A 15,965-nucleotide genomic window follows, 5' to 3' on the forward strand; every position below is an offset into this window, starting at 1 on the left:
AAAGCAGTGCTATGATTTGTGTACATACTGTTACGGTATGGTTTGAAACTTTTTTTTTTTACATATATACAACCGCCATGTTTTGACGACGTGCCATAAAAAATAAAATGGCGCTGTATTTGAATGTATGTGTGTGTGTATGTCCCATTCTACCATTCTGTGATGTGCTTTTACAATTCTATATTTTGTTATAGGTTGCAGAAACTTTCTTTTATTCCCTTTCTTTTGTTATTATAAATGAAAGACGACGTTATCTGTATTGAAAGATAACCAAATGTATAAAAAAATTGGAACTGGAAAAATAAATAGAAATTGCAGTTTATTGTCTCGTTTCAGTTTCTTGTCTCATTGCAATTTCTGTGTTTCATTTTAAATTATGAAATTTTTATTAATTTTTTATATTTTTATATAATTATTATAAAATATATTTCGATAAATACTTCAATTTTAATTATAAGCAGAAATACTCTCTTTTTGATTTCCCTTGCGAGACGTTCCAGCTCAATTTTTTAAAAACTTTTACCCTAAAAAAGAAAATTGAGTGTATTATTTGATTGATTGTGACAAAAACATCACACATATTGATTGTGACATAAACCGTATTAATAGGAAGGTCACATGCAGAATTCAATTTACCGTATTTTTAAATTGTCCTTTTCGTACATGCGGCATCTCAAAAATGTAGAGCTATCATTTATTTTCTTAAATAATAGAATTAGACATAAACTTTATGATACAAATTTTAATTAAATTAGGAAAGCAAATACATGCAAATACTTTGATTTCTACTGAAGTAGATGATAAAAAATTAAATTTTTATACGGTTCTATGGTGAAAAACTGGTAATTACTAAAATACTTCCTTTATATTTATCTTACAAACTTTAATGGAAAATTCACTATTAGCCACTTGCACTGGAAAGCCTTGCCATACACTTTGAAATCCTTTTGTAGCAAAATCGTCAATCACGTGCTGCACACGTTGGCAGGCAAAGATCACAGAAGTAAAAAAGATGTCCGCGACCCGTCAACTGAGTTTAGTTTAGTTATATTAACGTCCCGTTTTAAAGCAACACTAGGGCTATTTTGTGATGGACCTCGTAATTTTGAACCTCGGTCAGATGACGAGGATCATTATTTTATTATTTTATCTGTACATCTATAATCCTCTTTTTGGGGACATCATATATACACAAATAAGCAAACTGACAAACAGTCAACCATTTAACTAGTTTAGATAAAAATTTGGCACACATTTCAATTCAATTTCTATTCTTCAATTCAATTCTGTCAATTTCTCTTCTTTTAATTGTTTACCGTCACTGATTAATAGGTATAATAAAAAAAAATGAAGACCACTTTATTGCTTATATTATCTAGTGTATTCTTTTCTTTTATTTAATTCATTTGAAAGAAGGGTCTGTAACTATTGATCGTTGTGTTTGCGACTTCAGTTCTTGAAAAAGCTGCTTTCGTCAATTTCTACAATCATTTCTCAAAGTTTTGCAGAAGAATTTTTTATCACCCTGTATAGAGAGATATCTTAAAACGATTCTACTGCTATTTCACGATCATCTCATCACCTGATAATGTCAATATATTAAGGACATTTCGAAAATACATTTAATTACCTGATAAATTTCAATGCATACGATTATGCATATAATAAGATAATGTAAGACCACACCTATCAAATCACATGTTTAATATTTTAAGTAAATACATTCAACCTCGTATGGTGTTCGCCTCAATTTCTAACTGAAAGTGTCTTATGAATTTCAAATAATTAAATAACTAAAATATTAAAATAATACGAATAACCACCTCATGAAAAATATTATTAAGTAGAATAATATTAAAAATGTGTTAGTTAAGTAGAATAAATAACGAACGTTAAATATAAAAAGCATATATTCCAAAAAGAATTATTATGCTAATGCATTTTATTTGATGTGAAGAGAACGTGATATCACTTTTCAAATAGAAGTCGTTTCCAAAATCTTCAACTGATATGCAAAATCTGCGAAGATTAGAAAAAGAGACACATATTAAACACATGTTTATTCAAATTTGGGTTCCTTTAAAAATGCTTGTCATGATAAAATAGTTTAAATTCAAGCATTTGTTATTTAAATTGTATTCATTATCATCTTTTTCGCCACAATTTCACGATTTATATTTAAACCAAATTTCATTGCCTGATCCATATGATTATATCTCTCAAAAGGAAATAATTTTAAGGGGACGGTGGATTTTGAAATAAGCAAAAATGAACGGAAGTATGAAATTTCATTTTTATTGTTTTATCACTAAAGTATATATTTATATTCAACTAAAATAGATTTTATAGTTCAATAAAATGTAGACTTGAAAAGCCTAGAGAAAAAATAGTCCAATTAAAAGACTTTTCACAGAATGATATTTTAACTAGATTAAAACATTTTTAGATATTTAAAATTTTTAGTTCACGAAAGTATAAAATTCTTATGAAAATTCGGCGCGCCTGCATATAAATAGTTTAAAAAAATTAGCATTGAATTGGAATTACAAAATTATACACAGTTTTCTTCGAAATAAATTTATATAACATAATAAGGAAAAAGTAAATTAAAAATTAAAGCATCTGAAATATTTTGAAAATTTTAAAAAATTATATAATATCTAATTTTTTAAAAATAATATGTTTCGTTTAAAGAATTTTTTGTTAGATATTTCATGTATATATTATTTAATACATGCACAGAAAATAATTCATAATCCTAATCATAATAATTCGCAAAAATGCTTAATAGATTCCACTGTCCCTTTAAAGTGAATATATATATATATATAGAACAGAAAAGAAACATAAATCTAATTAGTGATCAAGAAATCAAAGAAACATTTTCTTTAGAGAATTTAAAAACCTTCAAATTAAGTCTCTTCAAATTCTTCCACTTAAATTTTAAAACTTAACATTTTTTTTTTTTTTTTTTTTTGCGTATTTTCGATGCCATTCATTTCCCCCTTATACTTGATTTATTCAGGAGTATAATTTAGAATTTTAATTATTTAGCTTCGCAAGTTTTAAAAAGACATTCATTATATTATTATTGTTGCTGAGTTTGAAAGACAACTTTGAATTAAATTGTGGGGTTCACAGATATATTTTTATGGTCATCTTTTAGTAAATTGAGATGAAAACATGTTTAATCACTGCTTCCGGATATAAGTTAACACTTGAATCTAGGTTTACAAGCTTTGTAATGATTGTGAGAATAGGCTGTTTATTATCAACGTAGAAAGAGCCGAATTATTAAATAAGCAAAGTTGACGCCAAGAAATCCCATATCTAAAAGGTTAAAAGATTTTTTTTTTTTTTTTTTTTTTTTTGCCTTATTTTTAGGATAATTTCATTTTTGACATCCATTATATTTTCAACAGCCATACATTTAAATTCATTCTCTTTGAAAAAAATCGAACATATTTTAAATTTTGAACCATTACTAATAGAATTTTTCATGCTTTGAAATTCTTATTTGTACGATATAACCCAAAATATTTTGCTATTGGCTTCCTGATATAGTAGAACTTAGTATTGGACTATTTTTATTGCATTAAAAATGTTCTACAGCAATTAATAGTGTATTTAAAGTTACTTTAGAAGTCAGTTTTTTTTCTTTTGTACATAAGACACTGAAACTAGCTCTCTGGATGCTGCTTTATTATTACGTATTTTAATATTTCAGTTTGTAGTAATATTAAGTATTCAAAAATTAACTACATAGAGAATACATTAAAAGTAATAAAAATCATGTGGCTTCTGTGAAAGGACCCCCGAAGCTTGCATTGCTTCTAGCTTTCCCCTACAAGATATAAAATATTCCTGAATAAGCACTAGAATTCAATGAAAAGTAAAACACCATAACTAAAAGTTAATTCAATAACGACTTACAATATTTCTATCCTAACTCAGGAGCATCATAGTATTTTGAAAAACTGAACTTGATGTTTCAAAAGCGTTAAAATTTAACCCATATAATACTATTCAATATATTATTTCATATATTATTAATTTATTTATTTATTAATCTTTAAATAAATTCTTAATCCATTTACACAACATAATTTTCACAAATTTTCATGATTCTTTTAGTACATTTAAATATTTATAATAGAAAAAAAATTTCTGTGACCCGTCCTTCATTAAAAAAAATGCCAGGAGGTATAATTATTTTTGCCGTAATTATAGATATTACTAGACATATATTTGACAGATCCTCCGTGGTATCGAATTTCGATAAGGCAACCTTCCGGCATCGAGTCTGAGACTTTATCAAAAAAACAAATATTTAAATAAATTTGTAGTTGAATTCAAATGTAATATTAAATTAAAACATATATATATATATATATATATATATATATATATATATATATATATATATATATATATATATATGTTTTAAAATCTAATTTAAACTTAATTAATTTCCAAAGTTTTATCTTAAATCAGCTCATATTAACTTTATTCTAAAATGCTCTCTTATTTCCTGAACCAATTCAACCTTCTTTAATTAATTCAACACGAATTCTGAAATTGCTGAAGACAGCAAGTTCCACACTCCGAGTGAGGGATAAAAAATAGTCTATCTAAGGGAATTCTTTTTAAAAAATACCTGGATTCCCCTATATAACGAGTAAAGAAGTAAAGAAACGACGTAAAGAAATCCCTATCAAAAGTATATAATCACGGGGAAAAATATTTTATCTCTCTTTTACGCTTCTTCTGTTCTTGTATTGCTGGTGAACGAACTCTTCTACAAATGCGCCTCTTGTACTTGTCTTTTGGTGCCACGTTATATATATATATATATATATATATATATATATATATATATAACCAATCTAAAGTAAGAATAGTTTGAAAACGAAACTGAAATGAAAACGAAACAAAACAGTTTCGAAATCGCAATTAAAAATTATTACCTATTCAAACTAAAACCGGAAAAGGAAAGAAACTTCATAGTATTTAGAGAGCGCAACTGCAGCTACTTCTAAAACACAGATGAATTGATGCAAAAGTATTAAAATCAAGTTAATAGGAAAATCAAATAAACCAAATAAAAAAGAATCCGGCCTGAAGACTTTTTCAAGGGTCACCCTCAAGCAGGGATTTAAAGAAAGGGATTTTTTTCTGTGAGGAAATCCAGACAAAGGTCTAATAATGATTCCTCGTGACCCGAAAATCCTCTGAGATTAGGCCCAAGAGATATACCATTTTAACAGAAAGGAAAATACAAAACAACAAATTAGAAGAAAATAACCACTACAAAGTAAAATTACAATAACAAAAATAACAATATAGACAAAAATATCATAAAATAGCACTAACAGGAGAACGAAAAGGCAAGAACTTACCATCAGCAGTCAAGGAAATTTTAAGCTATCGATTATGATTCCCTCTTTTTAAAATACACTAACGGTAAATTAGATAAGAAATTGTAGGCTCCCAGCGCCATCTATTGAGTGATCTAATATGCAAGGACAGATCTATTTTTATTTAAGCCAAAGGTTTAATCCCAAACCATACCTTGTTTAATTAAAAAATTGACATTACAATAATTTCTAGGAAATTCATTTTTAATTAAATTTTTAATGAGGTTGTTTGATGCTTCAATATAGGAATTTTTATTATTGCAAACCCTTTTTGATCCTGTTAACTTGTGAGAAAATTAGATTTTTGAAAAATTTTGAGTTTAGATTGGAATGGTAGTTACATAGTTTTGTTATTTTAAAGTTGAATTCATCCCTTTTATCGTATATACCAACTATTGTTTTATCATTAGCAGTTTCGATTTTTAAATCCAGAAAGGTAGCCTCAAGTTGATTTTTATTTCTTTAGAATTAAATCTTTTGGATAGCAATTAGTAGCAATATTAGTATTGTCGAAGTTAATCAAAAGTAGGTCATCAATATATCTCCACCCGTTTATTAAATTGTATTTAATTATTTTTTTCTCTTTATTTTATTCTTTGTATATATATACATATATATATATATAATAAGACAAATTCGGAATTCGTTTCAATTTATTTTTCCACCGGAGGGCATGATTTGTACTCTGGGTGACTGATGGAACGCGTCTAGAAAATTTAACTGATGTTTAACATTACTTTCGTCTTTTTATTGTATTTTGAAAATAAATTTCTGTAAATTTATAAATGCTTTATAGGTGCAGTGCTTTCGTGCTTATTACTATTATTCTCCATAATCATATACCATGTTTATTTGACTTTAATAGCATTTTAGTTTGGCACTGTGGCCTAAAAAATTAAATTCAGTTCATGGTTTGACGCCAAAACTGTCGGCTCCCATCAAATTTTGGATCCTCTCTATCAAAGTGCATTGAAAGAACGGAAGAATATAAAAAATGAAAAGGAGGACACTTCCGCTGATGTTCCATCTTTAACCATTGGGAGTTCCTTTGGGAGTTCCATCTTGTTTTTTTTTTCTACTCTTTTATAGAAAAACGCCATCCATTCTTCAACGAAATCAAATTGTTTTCAAAGATCATTCAGACAGTTTCTGCTATAAAAGAATCATCCCACAACCACTTCCGAGATTAAGTTCTCCCTCTATCCAGTCATTATTCTCCAAATATAAATCTCAGCTTACAATATCCCAAAGGAATAAAAATTATTACAACTTTTTTAATTAAAGGAAACAAAACTATTTCCTGGCTCGCGCCTGTGAAAAATGATGAATTTCATCCTCCAAAGTTTCAGCATTTTGATTCCCTCGGAAACAAAAACTACAAGGAAAAAATGAAGATTCGAAGATCCTTTTCGAAAGTGGAAATAAGTAGGAAAAAAAAGCAACTCTTGGCGGAAAGTGTCTTGATTAACGGAAGATTCTCTCATATCTGTCACTGTCGTCTCAGAGTGCGATGCTGACTCCTTTATTTTTGCCCCCGATTAACCCTTGTACGGCTGGAAGAGTGCTCGGCTTTTTGTCAAAGGACTTCATTATCGACTTGTCAGTTTGTGTATAGCCCTCCCTCGCACAGCGCAGTGTTTACTAAACTGAATACCACAGTCAATCAGACACGATAATTCGTTTTAACGCAGCCGGCTTTCGTATGTTTATTTAATTGCCGAGTTATGTCACTCGAATGCTCACACATCCGAAGATGCGTCGAGTTTGAAGTGCTTAGAGTAACGGTAATGAAATTCTATCCGCCGGAATAGCCACAACTAGCCTTGAATGTTTTCTCATTTTTTGTTTGTGTAATTTATTTATTCAGTAGTTGTAAAGCCAGTTGAGACAGAATCCAAAATTTTCCAACATCGGTAACTACATTAGTTTTTATTGCTATTCAGTGCAATAGGAGTAGCATAGTTGAATTCAATTCAAATTCATATGGGATTTTATGGTAAACAGCCAGATTGGATTGTTGATTTTATTGGCACAAGAGCCTGAAAAGGCTATGCGCTAAAAGCTAAACAGCCAGAGTCAACCATACTGCACAACATATATGGTAATAATAACTTTATAGATAAAAATTTAAAACCCGGAAAACTGGTCTTCTCAAAGATTATTAGTGGAAGAACAAACAGTGGCGGATTTCCAATTAGGTGAATTAGGTAGCTGCCTAAAGCCACAGCCTTGAGGAGTGGTACAGACAGTTAGATTTTTTAAATATTAATAGTTAAAGTGCCAAATGAATAAATGTGTGATAAAGGTAAATTATAATATTATAGGAAAGCCATTTATACTAAAAATATTACATTATCACTTTCATTACATTCACTTTGTTATTACAATATTTATAAAAGCATAGTATTGGTTAAAACAATGTTTTGGCGAACGAAGATGCAGCACAATCATTAGTCAAGATAAATAAATAACAGTCTCCCTCAAATTTTCTTGAACACTCTCTAATAAAAGTGTTATCCTTGAAAACGCCTTCCATGGTATTGCATACAATAGTTACGAAGTATTACGTGAATTTAACATTTCTACCGAATCGATCAAGCGATCCTTGGCGAGTTTGTCGTCGATTAATCCCTGGCATGCGGTTTAAAGTATCCGAAAATCTAAATTGGGTATTAGAAGAATTCCTTCCAATCGATCGAAATAAAAATTTGGCATGGAATTACACTTGTAGCAATGAAATCCCAAAACAAATTTGATATATTTAAATCATTGAGTTTCTGATCTATCACGATTACATATTTCTGAAAGTATAGATCACCACACGGTCGACTGTTGTTGGATTTGGTTGAAATTTTGATAGATGTCTACACGACAGATGTTAAATTCCTGTACTGAGTATTATCTATCTATCTTGATGTTTTCGTTTTACAGTTATCGAGTTAACGTATATTCGAACAACCGAACAAACAGACTTCCTCTGAACTAATTTTGTTGAAACTTTGATATAAACCCCAAAATTTAGTGTTACGACCATGTACTGAATTTCAAACGTCTAGTTATCTTATCTATTTTTTAAGTTATCTTTGTCACTGATGGGCAGACAGAGATACAGATATTATCCAAAATGTATTTGTCATACACCTGAAGGTCTAAAATGTGAAGATTCATCAAAATATTGATTTCGAAATTTTTGACAATTACAACACTGTCTCTGTACTTCAGGCCCGCGGTGGCGTGGTGGTAAGATCTCGGCTTGTGAGCCGTAGGGTTTCAGGTTCGAGACCCGGTTCCACCGAGGAACCGCCGTGTAAGGGGGTCTGTTGCACGTTAAATCCGTCATGGCAAACGCCCTCGCGCTGGTGTGGAGTGGTGAGGGGGGTGCCAAATCAGATGTCGTCCTCGTCATCTGACCGCGGTTCGAAATTAGGAGGTCCGTCCCAAAATAGCGCTAGTGTTGCTTCAAATGGGACGTTAATATAACTAAACTAAAGTCTCTATATTTCATATAAAAAAAGGTTAAAAAAATCAAAGATTTATGTTGTAATAAGTAAAATATGGTTAAAAGGAAGTCAAAATTGAACATAAAATAACATGTTATAATGTCATGATTAAAATAAGGATGATACTAATGTAATGAGTTATAAACATTGACAATGAGGTAAAGGGTGACTCCTTATTTCTCAAGACTACGAATTGCTAATGATCATACCAACAATGGAAAAATGAAAGATAGAAGAACATAAGAATATATATCAATTGCATCTCAGAACTGTGTACTGTTTGTCGATACTCTGACTTTCAGAACATAGTATGGTCTTTCAACAATATAATACGTATGAAGAACTAATTTTGTTACAAATATCAAATATGGACTAAAAACGCATAATTCCTTAAGGATTTGAGAAGGATTTTCCAAAACAGAACCCCATGTTCTGTAAGACCTTGAAAACATTTCATTCTAAGTCGATCGGAAATCTTGGTGATATTTGAAAACACTATAGTCTGTGTATTTTCTGCATGCGGTTCAAGGTCACATTTTCTACCTCGTTATTGGTTGTCTGGTACCAGTAACGCAGTAGAAAATGTGACCTTGAACCGCATGCAGAAAATACACAGACTATAACAAAGACAGGAAAACTTAAAATAGAGTAAGCAGGTTCTTTCTGGAAGTTAGATTAATCCGATGATCTCTATGTAAACATATAATGTCTCAAAGAAGGATTGCAAACATATTTATATGATATCATTTTACATGGCAGAGACTTCTGAATGCAACGTTAATACATTTGGGCATGCCAATATGAGAGTTGAGGTAATACTGATATTTACTTTCTCGTGTTTCAAGTATAGAGAATGTATTGTAATCGTCAAAAAATTCGATTTCGAAATTTTGACGAATCTCCACATTTCAGATCTTTCTGATTCGAAAAACGCCTTTTTGGAAAATGCCTGTCTGTCCGTCAGTCTGTGACAAAGATAATTTAAAAATTCTTTGACCTACCCAGATGAAATTCGGCATATGGTCTTTGCAGCACACTTGCAGATTTCTAACAAATTGTGGCCAAAATTCAGTCAGAAGAATTCTATCTGTGTGGCTGTTTGAATATAAACTTACTCGGTTACTGCAAAACGAAGAGAGCTAAATGGATAATATTCGGCATACAGATTTAACATCTACGGTGCTGATTGCTGATTTTGAGCCAAATCCATCAAGAAGTCTGTCAGTCTTTACTTTCGGAAGCATGTAAACGTAATAACTCAAAAACAAAATGAGTTCAATATATCAAATTTGTTTTTGGGATGACAATTGTAGTTCTGAGTCACATTTTGATTTCAATCGGATGGAAAAGACGTCTGAAATACAAATTCAATTTTCGGGTGCTTTTAACCACATGCCAAGAATTCATCGCCAAATATAACTCGCCAAGAATCACACGATAGATCCAGTAAAAATGCTAAATTCAAAGTTTTATACTTCAGAACCACTCAGAATGTAAGACGTTCTCTGTTTAACTTAGGTTCATATTATTTTGAGGGGCATGGGGTAACATCTTTGTTAGAGGGTACACGAGAAAGTTTTGGGAAATCGCTCCCATTGATTAAAGGTAGTAATTCTTGAAGATGCTACATTACAGAATTCCATGAACAAACGCCGGACACTGTTTTTGTTCCAAACGTGAATTCAAACAGTGTTGAAAGCATGTATCTGTGATTTGTTTATAGAATATAAACAATATAGAGTCCTAAAACTGATACTAGGCCTTGATACTTTTCACTTGTATCAGTTTTGCGTATCTGATAAAAAGTATCTAGATGATACAGTATCACCAAATTCTACAAGTTACTCAATGTATCCTACGTTAATTCCTTCATTTAGTATGCCGAGATTACAAATTGGTATCAATCGAATCTTAAACTGATACTGAGTCTCTCATTTTTGCCTGTATCAGTTTTGCGTATCTGTTAAAAAGTATCAGGGTGATGCAGTATCACCAAATTCTGCAAGTCACTCAATGTATCCTATGTTAACTCCTTCAGTTCCAATACCGAAATTACCAGTTCGTAATAATCGAATTCTAAAACTAATACTGAATGCCTGATACTTTTTGCTTGTATGAGTTTTGTGTACTTGATACAGAGTAGTTAGTTTAATACAATATCACCCAGTTCTAGAAGTCACTTAGTGTATCCAATATAAATTGCTCGATTTTTGTGACAGTGGTTTGGATATTGAGTTTCTAATCATCCACTAAATAATGCAATGAAAGCTTTCAGGATTTTTTTTTCGTATTAGATGACAGACAAATTGCAAAAATATCTGTAAAGTCTATGTTTTTTGACGAATTTCAAATAATTTCCAAATAAACAATGAAAAATTATGCAATATATAATGGGAGTAACATTACCCAAAACTGAAAAAGCAAATGTTTGTCTATTATTATTAGTCTAAACAATACTACATTTCTCGAAGAAAATAAAGGGGGGGGGGATATACATTCGAAATCCCACATACAAACGTCAATCTTTCATGTCATCTAACTTCCCGGAAAGGGGTCATTTAGCAATCTTCAGATCAGATTGTTAAGGTAACACATCTTATCAGACAAATGTGCTAAAAAGGTGAAAAACACAACATCCTTGTTTTAGAAAAAGATATTCTTCGAAATGATTGGAGGTTCATTTTCCAGAATGATATTATTGTTACTAGCTAATTGCTGACCAACGGGGGGGGGAGGAATTCAATTCCCATTTCACTACAACAGCTGTTTATAGTTATTATAAGAGGTTTCTGTGAAATAAAGGATAAAAGCATGAAACATTAAAAAAATAAAACAGGAAAGAAAATGCGAAATAAGAACGTGAGAACTTGTGCAACTTGAACATGTAATAACGAGAAATCATAACGAAACAGCTCTGGTTTAGAAAATGGTTCATAAACAAACCGTTAGGAACATGGATATTTTTATTCTAACAATTTCTTTTTTTATGTGGAAGGAATTTAAATAAAATAAAAAGCAGGGAAGAAAGCATGTGGGAAAATGAAAGATTGATAAAAAAAAGGGAAGTCAAGTTCCAAGAAGCTAAAATTCTATGTATATAAAAAAAAAGAAAGAAAGAGAGAGCTCACGGTTACCAAGAAACTGCATCATTTACCCCTACATCTGAAGCCTTTAAAATAAGTTTTACTAAAATACAAAAGTTGACGAGAGACGTGCAAGAAAAAAAGGAAGGAGAAAAAAAAAATAATAAAGAAAAGGAAGAAGAAGAGTTGCTCGGTGTCTAGTTTCTGCATTCCTTTTCTCAGCTCGCAGAATAAAAAGCTCTTTTGTTTCGGGGCGGGGGATGAGGAGGAAACGCGATATTTTAGAATGTGTGAAGCTAGCTATGGAATCTGCGAATGGAAGCTTCTTGGGTGGTGTATAAAAATGCTCGCACAGTTTTTGTCTCTCTATTGTAGCCTTTTCCTCGGAAGCAAAAATTACCTACAGCTGCAATAATAAGGAACTAAACAAGCGTCGTTAAATTCTGCCGATTGGTTGAATCTTTGATATGAAGTATTGTACTTACTCCCTTCGTGTTTAATAATGTTTACTAAATTTTTTATGGATATTATGATGATTCATAATTTTAACTAATAAAGGGAATTAACCCTTTCACAGGCCCGGATATCATACACCTTTGATAATAATACATACATGCACCGGATATCATATAGCTACCATCATACATACATGCTCCGGATATCATATACTTTCTATCATCATGTATACATGCATCAAATATCATACACCTTCGATCCTCATACATATATACTTCGGTTATCATACACCGTCGATCATCATACATCCATGCACCAGATATCATACACCGTCGATCATCATACACACATGCACAGGATATCATACACTTTCGATCATCATATATACATGCATCGGATATCATACATTTTCAATCATCATACATAAATGAACCGGTACCGTACACCTTCGATTATCATGTATACATGCACAGATTATCATACACATTTGATCATCATACATACATTGCAGATATATCATACACCTTCTATCATCATACATACATACAAACACACACTGAACATCATACACCTTCGATCATCATGTCTGCATACGCCGGTTATCATATATCTTCGGTCATCATATATATGTGCACAGGATATCATACAACTATTATCATACATACATGAACCGGATATTACACATACATGCACTAGATATGATACACCTCTCATCAAACCTACGTGCACTGGATATGATACATCTTCTACCATCATACATACATGCACTGGATATTATATACTTTCTATCTTCCTATATACATGCAATGGATATCATACACCTTCGATCATCATATATACATGCATCGGATATCATACATTTTCAATCATCATACATAAATGAACCGGTACCGTACACCTTCGATCATCATATATACATGCACAGGATATCATACACCTTCGATCATCATATACACATGCATCGGATATCATACATTTTCAATCATCATACATAAATGAACCGGTACCGTACACCTTCGATCATCATGTATACATGCACAGGTTATCATACACATTTGATCATCATACATACATTGCAGAGATATCATACACCTTCTATCATCATGTCTGCATACGCCGGTTATCATATATCTTCGGTCATCATATATATGTGCACAGGATATCATACATACATGCACCGGGTATTACACATACATGCACTAGATATGATACACCTCTCACCAAACCTACGTGCATTGGATATGATACACCTTCTACCATCATACATACATGCACCGGATATCATATACTTTCTATCTTCCTATATACATGCAATGGATATCATACACCTTCGATCATCATATATACATGCACAGGATATCATACACTTTCGATCATCATATATACATGCATCGGATATCATACACCTTCTGTCATCATACATACCTACACACACACACTGAACATCATACACCTTCGATCATCATGCCTGCATACGCCGGATATCATATATTTTCGGTCATCATATATACATGCACAGGATATGATACACTTATTATCATACATACATGAATAGGATATCATACATCTTCTGTCAACATACATGCACCGGATATTACACATACATGCACTAGATACGATACACCTCTCATCAAACATACGCGCACTGGATATCATACACGTTCTACCATCATATATGCATGTATCGTAAATACATGCTTCTTTCACGCTTTTAAATAGTTTGCACATATTTTTATTTTCATTTATACAAAATATACAGAAAGTATTGTGATCGTCAAAAAAATTCTAATTCGATTTAGATGAATCTCCACTTTTTAAACCTCTTGGAATTCGAAAAATACATTTTCGACTTTATATTTTTCTGTTCGTGACGAAGGTAACTCAAAAATGCTTTAAGCTAGATGTTTGAAATTTGATATACACAAAATTTGTAAATTTCTATCAAATTTTGAGCAAAATTTGATCAGAAGAAGCATGTCTGTCAGACTGTTCAAATATAAATTACCATGATAGCTACAAAACGAAGAAAGCTAGATGGATAAAATCTGATTCAAAGATTTACAAGTCACATTTATCAAATTTAGAGAGGCTTGACTTTTTGTCAATCTGTAGTTTCAAAAGTATGTAAAAGCAATAACTAAAAAATGTGATGGTTTAAGCATATTAAATTTGGTACGTAATTTTGTAATTACAACTGTAGTTCTGTGCCAGACCTTGGTTTCAGCCGATTTTGAAAAACAGGTCTGAAACTCAACCTCGATTTTCGTGCACTATTAACTGTGGGATGCAAAGGATTGCTTGCTGAGGATCGCATCATATATTCAGTAAAAATGTTAAATGAATGACAAAGGTTAATATTTCATAATCATTGTACGCCAATGCCAATCAAGGCGTTCTCAGCTTTACTTAAAATCCATAATATTTTGCAAAGGATGGTGTGGTGTGGTTGATGTGGAGATGGGGTATCGGCTCAGGTGTCATCCTCGTCATCTGACCGCGGTTCAAAATTGCGACGTCCGTCCCAAAAGAGCCCTAGCGTTGCTTTAAACGGGACATTAATATAACTAAACTAAACTTAATTGGCTTTAGAAGTGGAAGAACATTCTGGATATGAAAGAGCTATAAGAGGAATTTTCTGAGTATTAACCTATAAGTTTTTAAAACTTATTGATCACTCATCCACAGAAAACTTGATGTAGGTTCGATAAAATTTCGATTATAAAATATTTTTTTTAGAAATTTTTTTTTATAATTTCTTTCAACCCTGTTTTGTTAAACTGAATTCACGAATTCATTAATTTTGTTTAACTGAATACACGAAGAGCGTGCTTTTTTGAGTATAGAGCTCTGATGGAAGGAAGAGACGAACACATTTCGAAGTACTAACCATCGCCTATAATGAATTGCCTTAAGTATGCACCTCTAGTGGTGGATTTAACGCTTTCTTTCTTACACTTGACAACTCATCTCTTTAACCATCTCTTTTATTTCGGGGATATCTTGTCCGCAGAGACAACTTTCAAAACTAATTCAAGATAAATGCCCAAGCATTGAATTTCAACTAAATCCGCCTTCAAATTTTACCATCATTGAATTCCGATTATTTTCTATAATATTCGTACTTCCCTACAGTATCGATTATTGATATTAATTATATTATAATTGGATTATAGATACAGATTCTAAGACTGTAGGAATATAGGAAGGAAAAATAGTATATTCATTATAAATTTTAAACTCAACTTCGAAATTTTCATTACAAATTTTGATGCGTAGTCTTACTTTCTTTCGAGGTCTCAGAGATGTTGTTGTAGGCATTGAGTTTGCAGTCTTTTTCTAAGTTACGAAGTCGATCTTCACTTCATGAAAATATGAATTATTCCTTTAATTTTTAATTTAATTATCTTAGCATTTATGAATAAGCTTAATAAACTCTGCAAATACTTCTAATCTATATATTTCTAAGACATTGCCATTATTATTTATTTATTAAATACTATTATTATTAT

The sequence above is a fragment of the Argiope bruennichi genome, chromosome 8 (genome assembly GCF_947563725.1).
Source record: "Argiope bruennichi chromosome 8, qqArgBrue1.1, whole genome shotgun sequence".
In the NCBI taxonomy this organism is placed as follows: domain Eukaryota; kingdom Metazoa; phylum Arthropoda; class Arachnida; order Araneae; family Araneidae; genus Argiope; species Argiope bruennichi.